The sequence below is a fragment of the Elephas maximus genome, chromosome 11 (genome assembly GCF_024166365.1).
Source record: "Elephas maximus indicus isolate mEleMax1 chromosome 11, mEleMax1 primary haplotype, whole genome shotgun sequence".
Lineage (NCBI taxonomy): Eukaryota > Metazoa > Chordata > Mammalia > Proboscidea > Elephantidae > Elephas > Elephas maximus.
In genome coordinates, this window is record NC_064829.1 from 42,154,975 (window position 1) to 42,168,439 (window position 13,465).

At 39.8% G+C, this 13,465-nt stretch overlaps 1 protein-coding gene across 11 annotated transcripts in view; it reads left to right on the forward strand.

The window, feature by feature from the left end:
• Nucleotides 1-3,154: 3,154 nt before the first annotated feature.
• DTNA (dystrobrevin alpha) overlaps nucleotides 3,155-13,465 on the forward strand; it is a 451,514-nt gene continuing 441,203 nt past the window's right edge. For all 11 annotated transcript variants that reach the window (XM_049901507.1, XM_049901509.1, XM_049901502.1 and 8 more), the window contains exon 1: nucleotides 3,155-3,358. The gene's annotated coding sequence lies outside the window, so the exon portion shown is untranslated. The remainder of the gene's footprint in view (nucleotides 3,359-13,465) is intronic.

The following is a 13,465-nucleotide window of genomic DNA, read 5'->3' on the forward strand; positions in this document are numbered from 1 at the left end:
ATTAGTTCTTCATATCCCAAAACTATTACCAGCTCAGAGATGATAGTAATCACACTTACTTGACCTATAACACATATAACTCAATATATCACTATATATATATATAAAAAAAACACATATGATTTCACAAAAACATCACACAGTGACCATTCTGATTTTATGTATGACCATTTCTCATGGCACCTATAACTTCGACTTTAAAAAAATCAAGAAATTATAAAAGCATAACAGTAAACATCAGTAATTTATTTTCCTTTGTAAGAAGGCCTGAATAAAAAAAAAAATTTTTTTTTGAATTAATAGGAGCCATAAATATGTGTGCACAGCCAGATTAAAAACACTTTTCATTAAATGAAGGTATTCTGACCCAAACTGCTAGTGATCGTTGAGCCACTAAAGATGTAATGCATTTCTGAAACACATGTTACGGTCATCAAACCTAAATTCATCTCTAATTACAGCCAATCCTGCCCTGAGTTTGCAGACAAAAAGGAAAGTGCTCTTGATATATTGCTGTTCAATTTAGGCCACCACCTTTTCTGCAGAAATCTCCCAGAGATACTGCAAAGCCATTACAGTCAGCTACATGCTAAAGCTTCTAGTTTAACTCCAATAGCCCGTGTAAAATCCTAGATTATAAATCACTGTTGCAATCTATGGCCAGGAATCCATCTAGTCGTATTGTTTATGAGAAGGATTGGAGAAAGGTATACTGAGCAACATCTTTAGGACTGACTGATCAAGAAATAGAAATGAGATTTCCAAAACAATAAGTAAAAACTTTCAGCATTTTTCCATCTAACATCTAGAAAAACAATGGAGGCTTATTATATTCTTTGAAAAAGAGGTCCGTGAAGGCATCTACCTCTAGTGTCGCTTAGGCTCAACACAGACTGTATGAGATGCACTCTGATAAACCTGAAGGGCTTTAAAAATATAAGATATTATTACTATTATTTTGCTTTAAATATTGCAATCCTATCTCTTTATTACCCAGTTTAATGTATCTGTTTCTTTGGTTTCCCAGTTGTCTCCCTGAATGTCAGGGTTAATTTTTTCTTTAAAAATATTGTATATACCATGATTATTTGGTCTCACTGTTATTTTTATTGTATACATTGTATCGACAGGTCAGTATTTATTTCTTCTAGTCGATGGTATACTTTAATTTTTAAAGTTGAGATTATTCAGGGCAGCCTCTCCATGAACGATGCCTGGTATCCTTGTCATTAAATTCTTGTAAGTTGATCCAAAAATGTTTGATGATAACGAGAAAGTCGAATTCCTAAATTTGTTTTCCATTAAGCAAAATTGGGAAATTTTAGATTTTCTATCAAAGTTGAGTTTTTCCTCCTTTTATCTTCTTTTCTTCACTACCCCTTCTTGTATCTTCTTAATTCTCTTTTTTCTTCACTTCTCAATTTTCCCTATTTTCACTGCTTTCTCTTCTGTCATCTCCTTGATCTGATATTGCTCTCACAGCATATCCCTACTCTTTGGAATTTTAGAAGGCTGCTGTCTGCTGAATTTTCATCACCTGAACAAAAGCTACCCAAGAGTGCCGTGTTTGAGAACTTTCAGCATTATTAAAAAACCCCATTTAACGTTTCTGTGAAAATAGTGCACATGCAGGTGAAAGGCAAAGATAATCACATAACCATGGCCATGTAGATGCTGTGGAGGTCAAAGACAGACTGATATAGAGAGCATATAACTAAAACCTAACCAAACCCATTGCTGTCAAGTCAATTCTGAATCATAGTGACCCTATAGGACAGAGCAGAACCGCCCCATATGGTTTCCAAGGAACGCCTGGTGGATTAAACAGCCACCTTTTGGTTAGCACCTGTAGCTCTTAACCACTAAGCCACTAGGATTTCCATAGAGCATATACAGGCAAATAAAATGATTTTAACATGAAGCAGAAATCAAGTACTTTTTTTTTTTTTTAAAGGAGGGGTCTCTGTTACTTCATTTCACAACACCAAAAACAATAAAAGGTTTCACTTGTAGATCATTCAGTCTACCAGCTTATTTCAAGAACTGTATGTAAAACTGAGGACTGATTTCTTGTATTAAACTTCTTTATATCCTTCATAATAGAGCGCAGCTCTTGATATACAGCAAGCACTTAAAAGAGGTTTGAGTGAAACATTCAAATCACCAGGAAACTGGTGACTGCTTCAAAACATTGACTAAAATCACTTAAAATTACAATCTGGGGAATTTAAACAACACAAATGCATATAAATTCACGCAAGCACACACACAGCACATACGTATACCAAAAAATGGAAAGAAAATTATACGGAAATACATAACATTGGAGACATACACAAAAATACACAAGTGAAATTCGTATGAAAATATATTTGTATAGAAAATGATTTAATGAATCATTTTCAATCCTAGTTGATAAGGAACTTCAAAATAATCAAGAGTATCTTCATGATATTTGGTAACCCATGTTTTGGTAATTGATTACAATCCTGCAATTGATAATAGTGAATAGGCAACCCATGAGTGCCTGTACAATTAATATTTATTGATAGTGAGATACTGACTTATTCTGTATACTTGGGTAAGTCACGTTATCCCTCCTGTGTCTCAGTGTCCCTGAAGTGACACCACTACTTGCCTGCTTATCTACCTCCTCTGCAAATACATGAGGTAGTGTTTGGTAAATGCTTGCAGCTTGGGGAAGAAACCCACTGCCTGCATCTGAGATATTATTACTATTCTATATTCAAGCCTGGTATATTATTGTCTCTGTTTTAAACTGAAATTGCAAGGTTTGAGTTCTTGGGTTCTGACCAAAAAATCTGGGTCAACCTAAGAGGATGATTATTTTTAATTTTAATTCTAAGGATCTGTTTGGATCCCTTGCACGTGTGAGGGAAAACTGTAGAAAATAAACAAAGCACATAAATCAAGCTTTGAAAGAGAAAAATCTCTATCCGGAGGGATTTTTTTTTTTTTTTACAACGAAGAGCGTGAACACTATTTCCCTGGAGGAGTATTTCGGTCCAGGAAGGAGGATAGTGCATGCAGTGTGTGTGTGTGTGCGTGTGTGTGCTGTGTGTGTGCTGTGCGTGCGCGCCCGCGGAGAGAGGGGCGGGGGAGGCGGATGAGGAGGATGAGATCATAGTTTCAGGATCCTCAGGAAACCCTGGTACTGGCAGCAGCCAGCCTCTGCTGTGCCCACATGACCCACAACTCTGGCAGTGGACCCGGCACTTCCAACATTATTAAATAATAAGAAAGCGGCTCCTACTCCATGCCCAAGCCTCCCTACAGACCAATGGACACCTTGTAAGAGTTTGGCGAGTCGGCGACTGAGGCGCCCGTCCATTCCAAGGTGTGTGCACGGCGTTTTCTTCCTTGATAGCTCGGCAGTGGGGGAGGGCGCGGGGTGGAGGGGGTCGGTGTGCTGGGCGAGGAGTGGGCGCCGGGCCGGGCTGGTGCCGCCGGGTCGCTGCGAGGCGGGAGGTGCACATGACGCGCAGCCCCAGCTGCGCAGGGACCGCAGCCGCCCACGGCGCCGGGGCGCGGGCACAGCCGGCTGGGCGGCGGGAGCAAGGGCAGGCGCCGCGCACCCGGCAAAGTCATGAGTGGGAGCGGGCGGCGAGTGGCGGCGGGGGAAGGGAATCGCCCCACCGCCCACTCGCGGGGTTCCCACCTGTGCGCCGGCGCTGGCCCAGGCGAGCGCGAACCATGTGGCCGGCGCCGCAGCCAGGACTGCGGCGCGGCGCCTCCCCGGGCGGCGGGCGGCGGGCGGCGCCTCGGGCCCGCCGGGCAGCGTAGCGGCTGCTGCAGGACTGCCGGCCCGGGGGCGTGGGGCCGCGCAGGTAAATCTCGGCCTCCCGCGGAGGCCCCGGTCGCGCTGCAGCCCCTGCGGCCACTCTGCGCCGCACCCGGGGTGGCGATGGTAGCCGGCTCCCTCGCTTCGCGGGTTGAGTTGTTTTTATTGTGATTGCTGGCCTCTTGGTCATCCTCGCGGGCTGAGCTGGTGGGAGGTGGCGTGCCCACCTTCATCAGGGATGGTACTCACGTTGGGGGACAGTCTAGGGGGCGTTCACCGGGAAATCCGCTATGGGTTCCTTTCTGGCCAGCGGCGTCTGCGCGTGTTGCAATGCACTGCGGTGCCTGGGCGGATGGCTGGGTGGGAGTGGGCACTGGGTACTGGGGGGCGCGGGGGGCGTGGGGCTGCGGGGATAAGTGTCTTCGGCTTTTATAGCCTGTTGCCCACTTCGGACTTTTCGGCTGGACAGAGGGCGGGCGGGAGGTTCGTTCTGGTATCAGGAGTGGAAGGTGGAAAGATGTCTATCAAAAGACCAAAGCCAAACAGAGTAAGACGGTGGTAGCTGGAGTACTGGTGCTCACTGCTCCCGTTCGTGACACTTGGAAATAAAACTTTCCTCTTTCGCAAGCTTGGGATATGGCTCTGATAAAAGTGTAGAACTTGGGAAAAAATACTGGATGTGCTCTTGTGCAGATGTACACCCATTAGGCTCATTCTTGCTCTAAAAATGATCTTTTGAGTTGATTTTTACTTTGGAGTTTTCCTATGACTTGTCATGATCGCTTGGTGTTTAATGTGTTTCCTTTTCAGCATAAAGGATAACTGTACTGTTGAAGTAATTCATTTACCAAAAATAAAATAAAATGTTCTTTTCTTACTTCAAAGGTAGAAACTTTAAGAAAAAGCAGCTCTGCGCATATGCTAGACACAGTTCGATGTACTTTACCTTTATTAACTCAGTTCTTACAACAGCCTAAGGGGTGGGAAATGATATCCACCTTTTAGATGGATGAGAAAATTGAGACACAGACAGGTGAACTAACTTGCCCAAGGTTATACAGCTATTAAGTGATGGAACTTAGTCAAGCTTTTATAGTTCTTCTCTTAACCAATTTTTTTTTATTTGTAACGATAGGACCCCACTGTACCTTTAGCCAGAGCCCTGGTGGTGCAGAGGTTAAGAGTTAGGCTGCTGACCAAATGGTGGGCAGTTCAAATCCACCAGTCTCTCCTTGGAAACCCTGTGGCGTAGTTCTGCTCTGTCCTATAGGGTTGCAGTGTGTCAGAATCAACTCCACAGCAATGAGTTCTTTATAGGTGCCTTTTACCCATTGCTGTCCAGTTGATTCTGACTCATAGTGACCCTATAGGACAGAGTAGAACTGCCCTGTAGAGTTTGGAAGGAGCACCTGGTAGATTCAAACTGCTAGCCTTTCGGTTAGCAGCCATAGCACTTAACCACTATGCCACCAGGGTTTCCTATGGGTATCCTTAGTCTTCTACACTTGATATATTGACCACATATTTCTATGAAGATGAACCTCTTAACTGTGTGCTACATGTTTAATGAAATTAATTTTTCCTAATTTTTAATGCTGGGAACCCTGGTTGCATAGTGGTTAAGATCTACGCCTACTAGTCAAAAGGTTGGCAGTTCAAATCCACCAGGCATTCCTTAGAAACTCTATGGGGCAGTTCTAACTTTTAATACTATAATTATGGCACGTAATTCTTAGAGTAGTTACATTTTGCCACAACTAACCAAGTTTCCTAAAATAATTATTGATTAAAGTAGTATTGATCAGCAAAGTTAAGAAACAGTAAATTATTATAAAGCGAACGACCGAAGCTATATATTGCTTTGCACTGAATTTTAAAATTCTGTTATTAGTCTGCTCTTTGTTCCAAGCACAGCCGTCATTTTCTTCAGAACAGCATCTTGCAGAATTTTCAAGCAAGTTTAATTATCTTTAATCCAATCACTCTGACAAGAGTTTGGACAGCTTTAAAACAAGAATTATGCAATTCTGTTTCAACTATCAGTTATTAAAGCAGGTTATATTTTGAGGGTGTTCGTGTATGCCACGTCTTTTAGCCAATTGTATGTACTTTATACAAAGCTGAGTAGCAGTGAAGACAGAAATCATATTTTCTCATTATACTAAGTCGAAATACTTTTGAAATCTCCACTTGTTTTAAATGAGCCATGATGTGAAGAAAGGTCTCAGTGGGCTGGACACCAACTTCATGTAGAGAATTATTCTTCATTTTACTGGAAAGATGTCTCTCAAGTCTTCATTTTTTTTTTAAGTAAATTTAATTGCTTCTTCACACAGTGAGCCTCAAAATTAGCTTGACCTTCATAGATTTTCTTTAATTCCTGTCTTTCAGTTTAATTAAATTTAATATACATAATTCCAAAGCCACATGTATTTTACATTTTAAAGTTTTAAAAAAGCAGACTAGAGTCCAATTGAACTGTGTGGAAACAGGCTCTAAGGATGAGAAAAAAAAGTATCCAGCTCTCTAGAGTTCAACCCTCCCCCCATACACAACTCCCCAAATTGCTGCCACATCTTTATTTTGGGACGCTAGAGTGCAGTCCTGTGGTCAAAGTAGTTGCATGCCATCAGGCACAAGTGTTTTTGATATTAAAATTGAGTTTGAATTTTCCAAGTCTATTTATGTAAAATGTTGATTGTTATTAAGATGTAAATTCTACGATACATATGTGTATCCTTTCTTAACTGACTCAGAACTGTTCCAGTTTTCTAGCTTCTGTTACTTAACCAAAGTAGAGACTGCATTCCTGCTACTTTTGCTCAGGTGATAGTTTCGACATGACTTTTTCCTTCCAAATCCACTTGTCCAGCTTTTTGGAGACATGTACTGTCTCTGCTTGAAGGCCACTCTGTGGGTAGCTGGGCATCAATAGTAAGCTAAAGATGCATGCACCGTCCTGACACAGAGCTGCAGTACGGTGTGGTAAGGACTCAGGGAACATTTATGTGAGTAAATATCTACAAATCCACGTTAGTTCTCTGAATGAAAGGAGTTCTGTGAGAGCGTATAATAAGGGAATCTGGACTAGACACGGGGGTCAGAACAGGAAGTCACGTATTTGTCGAGGAATAATGTGTGAGAAGGTGTTTACTAAGACAAGTCATCCTTGAAGATAACTACTTTCATGTTAGTTTTCTGAATCTTTTTCTGAGTCAGAAACACCGGTCTCCCTCTGGTTGCCTCTTTATTTCTCTCCTCACCAGAACATATACCATTTCCCTCCATTGTTGACCTGTGGACATGAGGTTTACAAAACTCCCATCATTGCTTTTTAAGGCACGTGGAGAATATGCTACCCTTTTCTGGTTACTATTCTATTTTCAAAAGTTTAATGAAATAAGAGGCATTTTCTTTCTTTTTTTTTTTTGCCTTAGCACCTACTTTCAGACAAAAACAGTTTTGGTTGTTATCAAAAACCAAAAAAAAAAAAAAAAACAGACCCTTTGCTATTGCAAAAACGGTGCGGGGACAGAAGAACCAAGATCAACAGCCCAAGGCTGATTCCAAAGAGGCGGAGGTCAGACATGCCTCCTGTCTGGGCCATCTTTACTAATTCTGACACCAGCCATCCCTCCCACAGCACTCTCTACTGAGTTAGACAATTCATTGCAGTGGCCACATACAACTCACAGACGACACTGACAATTATGAGGATTATTGGGGAAGTAGGATACAATTCAGGCTCAGGAACTCTCAGGATACAGTTCTTCCATCAGGACAGACTCTTCCCAGCTATGCTCACAGGCACACTTCTCCTTGGCCCGCAGTCTCTGCCCAAAGGCACTCAGCTTTCTCTCTCTCCTGGCTGGGAAGCCCACTGTGCTGTCTCCTGCTGCTGGGTCTCACCTTCCTTGGTGATAGTGGGCTCTTCCTCTTTGCTCTGGAATTGGCTCTCTTTTAAGGCAAAACTGACCAATACCCTTGGTAGGCCACAATTACCCTATCACCTGGGTGGGAGTTACAAAACTGTGGCTAGAGAGGCCACACACAGCAGCTGTCAAATTGATTCTGACTCATGGAGACCCCATGTGTGTCAGAGTAGAACTGGGGTCCATAGTGTTTTCAATGGCTGTGATCTTTCAGAAGTAGACCCCCAGGTCTTTTTTCTGAGGAACCTCTGGGTGGATTCGGATCACCAACCTTTCAGTTAGTAGCTGAGCACTTAACTGTTTGCAGCACCCAGGGACTAAACTATCTGAAAATCAATTAATTTTAGTTGATTCATCACACAGTCCCTGAGATTATCTGAAGTGTCTAAGGGAAGATGAGAAACCCAGATAAAGGAAAGTGATGTTAAGTATTGAATATGCTGGGAATAGGGGAATTAACAGTTTAAAGCAAATGTAACAATTCAGTGTATTGAACATTTACTGTGTGCTGGGCATCATCCTATGGGCTCTACACAAATTACCTCATATATTCTTAACAATATCCATCTGAGGTCTGCATCAACTATCATTATCCCCATTTTATACAAAGGAAAACTAAAGCAGAGGGAGGACGATAATCACGACCAATGTCACACAGGTAGAGGTGAGCTTTAAACTCAAGCGGTATGATTCTAGAATCCATACTATTAACTATTGATGTATAACACTTGGCTCATAATTTTACTGGTACATTAAATTTCTGTCATTGTTGAAAATCATAACAGCTCCCAATTAGATCTTTTGGTGACTTTATCCTTAATAAAAATCAGTGGAAAAAATAGAACTTTGATTATATCACTGCTTTTTACACTATGTTTTACAGGGAAAATGTGTAAAGCAATAAGAATATGAATATATATGTAATATATATATGCCTGAACAAAGACTGATGACTGTTATGAGAAATTTCTCATTGTATATCATATTTTTTAAAATTAAAGATGGTAACTTAAACATCATTTGAAACTTGGAATTTTTATTTTCAACAATGTACTTTAGTATTTCGAATGATTGCTGTTGTGCGCTGTCGAGTTGATTCTGACTAATAGCGACCCTATAAGATAGAGTAGAACTGCCCCGTAGGGCTTCTAAGTCTATAAATCTTCAGGGAAGTAGACTGCAACGTCTTTCTCCTGCAGAGCAGCTGGTGGGTTTGATCCGCCAACCTTTCAGGTAGCAGCCAGCGCTTAACCATGTCTCCACCAGGGTGCCTTCCCAAATGACTACGGAAATATTTATAATAGCTGGGAGTTCTATGACCATCAATGAAGTTAAGAATTCCAAGTTGGCTGTGTCATCTGTCCCAGTGTCTTTGTCAGGACTATGTATTGCACAGAAAATATAACAGAAAAAACACCTGATTAAATTATGTTGGTAAAATTAAAAGTACAATGAGATTTTTTGACATGAATCAAAATAACTGTTATAAAAATTTATGGATAAAAAATAGTTTTAAATATTATCAAAATAATGCTAATCTAAGTCGCGTGCCACATGTCAGCAAAGTGAAGTGCTAATTGGTTAAGCAAGGTAATGCATATAAAGACCTTTGCAGTATCTGGTGCTAAACATTAGCCAGTGTGATTTCTTCCTGTAATGGTGGGTAATGCGTAGTTGATATGATTGATGTCAATATTAACCATGAATCAAACTTCATGCATAATGCACATATACAAATGTGTAAATCCCTTCTTTGAAGCTCTTGGAAATGCTCAAGGCAGCACATATGTTTTCAGTGACACATGTCCCTTTCAAGAATGGAATAAACCATTTCTCTGTATACTTACCTTCATATAAACCTTAATATAGAGTAACTAGTGCCCTGCTGATCTAACTACACTATAAAAAAGGCTATGCAAGACTTGGTCTGAGGTGTGTGTGTATGAGTACGTGTTATGAGCATGGAGAATGCCATCAAGTGCGCTAGTGAATAGTGTACTTGCTGGAGTTTACAATTTAATGCTATAGTGCAGTGTCCTATTAGGAAAAGGTTTGTGTGGTTAATGTAAATATAAAATATACCAATCAGTTATAATAGGTTAGGTTATACTGTGATAACAACTCCAAAATTTCAGTGACTGAAAACAACAAGGGTGTATTTCTTGCTAATGGTACATGCCTATCATGTAGCATTGATGATAAAAGACTATTCTATGTCTTCTTTACTAAGGGATTCAGGCTGTTCCAGCCTCCACCATCTGGAACATTCTCATCCTTCATCATGGCACATGGGAATATGGTGAATCACCCACCAGTTCTTAAAAGTTTCCACTAGGAAATGGCATTGCCACTTTCATCCTTCATTGGCCAAAGCAAGTCATATGGCCATGCCTAATTTGAAGATAGCGGAGAAGTGTAATCCTGTGACATGTCCAGATGGAAGAAAACTGCAGCATTAGTGAATAGACTTAGTGATTATCACATAAAACTAGCCTTGAATAGTTCTCTCTCTCACACACACACATACACATACACAATTACTTAGTATTTAATGTAAAAGTAAAATCACCAACAAATATGTCACAGAACTTTAGGAAAGTACTTTCTGCATAAAATCATAAGCAAAGAAAGCAGAGGCTAGATTTTTTTGTGTAATTGATTCTATTCCTCTTTTTCTTGTATTTAGTCAAGGAATGATAACAATAAAAGCTATGGTTTATTTTTGAGTTATGCATGAGCCAACCTATTTGACAGCAAGCCTGAACCAAGAGCAATGCCAAAACCTTCACACTGCATTCAAGCTGTGTTTTCTGAACAAACTAGACAGTATCTATATGGTACAGAAAGCAGAAAAAAAATGTATGTATCTTTCTTTGGTCACCTGTTGCAGTGGTTAAAGCATATGGCTGCTAACCAAAAAGTTTTCAGTTCGAATCCACCAGCCACTCCTTGGAAACAGTACAGCACAATTCTACTCTGTCCTATAGGGTCGCTATGAGTTGGAGTTAACGGCGAGTTTTTTTTTTTTTTTTTTTTGGTACCAACAAGCACAAAATTATCATCTCTGCTATCATACACTGTTATGAAAAGAAATACAGATCAACATATAAATCATAGTGTATGTTTATTTTACATTGCTAAACATCTGAGTAGAGTATATACAATTTGCATTTTTAATTATTATTTTTATTTTGAGGTAATTATAGATTTGCATGCAGTCGTAAGATACAAAGAAATCACAGAAACTCTACCCATTTTCCTCAGTGATAACATCTTGCAAAACTACAGTATGGTAACCAGCATACTGATATTGATACAGTCCAGGTTTAGAACAATTCCATCACCACAAGGATACTTCCTGGTCCTCTTTTACAGCCTCACTCACTCTATACCAACCCCCAGCCCTTCCTTAACCTCTGGCTATTATTTATCTGTTCTCCATATCTATAATTTTGTCTTTCCAATAATGTCATATAACTGGAATTATGTTGTATATAACCTTTTGAAGTTGTTTTTTTACTCAGAATAATTCTCTAGCCATTCATGCAGGTTGTTGCGTGTATCACTAGTTTATCCCTTTTTATTCCTAAGTGGTGTATATCATAGTATGGATGTACCATTGCTTGTTTAATCATTCGGTAGAAAGCCATCTGGGATTTCTTCCCTCAGTTTTCAGCTGTTACAAATATAACTGCTGTAAACATTCTTGAACAGGGTTTCGTGTGAACATAACTATTAATTCCTTTCGGAAAAAAGTCTAGGAGTGCAATTCCTGGGTTGTACGTTTAGTTCTATTAGAAAACGCCAAGCTTTTCCAGAGTAATTGGGCCATTTTACATGTATGAGCGATCCCGTTTTCTCCTTATTCTCGCTAACGTTTGCTCTTTGTCACTATTTTTTATTTTAACCATTTTTATAGGTGTACAGTGATATCCTGTTGTGGTTTTAAATTGCGTTTTCCTAATGGCTAATGATTTAAACATCTTTTCATATGCTTATTTGTCATCTGTATGTCCCCTCAGCGAAATGTCTCTTCACATCTTTTGCCTATTTTCTAATTGGATTCTTCGTTTTTTACTACTGAGTTTTGAGCATTCTTTATATATTCTAGGTAACAGTTCTTTGTCAAATCTTTAGTTTGTGTTGGGCATATTTGTGGTGTGGGTCTATTTCTGGATTTTCTATTCTTTTCTCTTGATTTATATGTCTCTTAAAAAATAAATTAAAAAAAAAAAAACCTCTTGTCGTCGAGTCAATTCCAACTCATGTTACCCTATAGGACAGAGTAGAACTGCCCCATAGAATTTCCAAGGAGTGGCTGGTGCATTTGAGCTGCTGACCTTTTGGTTAGCAGCCAAACACTTAACCACCTCACCACCAGGGCTCCAGTATGCCCCTAGGGCTCCTATATTCCTCTACTTCAGCCAAAAGGAGCCGTGAGGGTACAGTGGTTAAGTGCTCGGCTGCTAACCGAAAGGTTGGCCGTTCAAACTCACATCAGTCGTTCTGTAGGAGAAAGATGTACAGCCTTGGAAACCTTATGGGGCGGTTCTATACTGTCCTACAGGGTCACTGTGAGTCAGAATCTACCTGATGGCAACAGGTACCTCAGCCAATGTCATAAAGCCTTGATGTCTATAGCTATCCAAGAAGTCTTAAAATCAGGTAAAATGATTCCTCCTGCTTAATTCTTTTATAAATTGCTTTAGTTACTGTAGTTCCTTTGTCTTTCCATATAAATTTTAGAATAATCTTGTCTATAGCTACAAAAATCTTTTTTGGACTATGACAGGAATTATGTTAAACCTGTATATCAGTTTGGGAGAACTGGCATCTTAATATGGTGAGTCTTCCAATTCATAAATGTGGTGTGACTCTCCATTTATTTAGATCTACTTTTATATCTTTCATCAGCGATCTGTGTTTGTCAGAATACAAGTCCTGTAGGTGGTTTGTTAGAGTTACATCTAAGTACTTTTTTTTTAAGCAATTGCATGATAATACATTTTTAATTTCAGTCCACATATTCATTGTAAGTAAATAGAAATTCAGTTGATTTTTGTATGCTTATCTTGTATTCTGGGAACTTGCTGAACTCAGCAGTTCTAAAAGTTTTTGGAGATTCTTTGGAATTTTCTATGTAGACTGTCATATTATCTTCAAATAGGAACAGTTTTCTTTCATTCTTTTCAATCTGTATACTTTTTATTTGTTTATTTTTCTTGTCTTATTGTACTGGCTAGAACTTACAGTACTATATTGAATAAGGGTAGTGAGAACAGACATACTTTCCTTGTTACCAGTCTTTGGGGGAAAGCATTCACTCACTATTGAGTATAATGTTAGCTATAAGTATTTTTTTTAGATGTTCTTTATCAAGTTGGAAACCCTGGTGGCGTAGTGGTTAAGTCCTGTGGCTTCTAACCAAGGGTTGGCAGTTCAGATCCACCAGGCGCTCCTTGGAAACTCTATGGGGCAGTTCTACTCTGTCCTGTAGGGTCGCTATGAGTCTGAATTGACTCGACGGCGCTAGGTTTTTTGGGTTTATCAAGCTGAGCAATTACTCCTCTATGCCTATTTGTTTTGAGTGTTTTTGTCATGAATAGGTGTAGATTTTTGTCATGTGCTTTTTTGGTACCAAGTGATATGATATGGTGGATTAACACTGATTAATTTTTAACTGTTGAACCAGCTCTGCGTCCCTGCAATAAACCCCATTTATTCATTCATT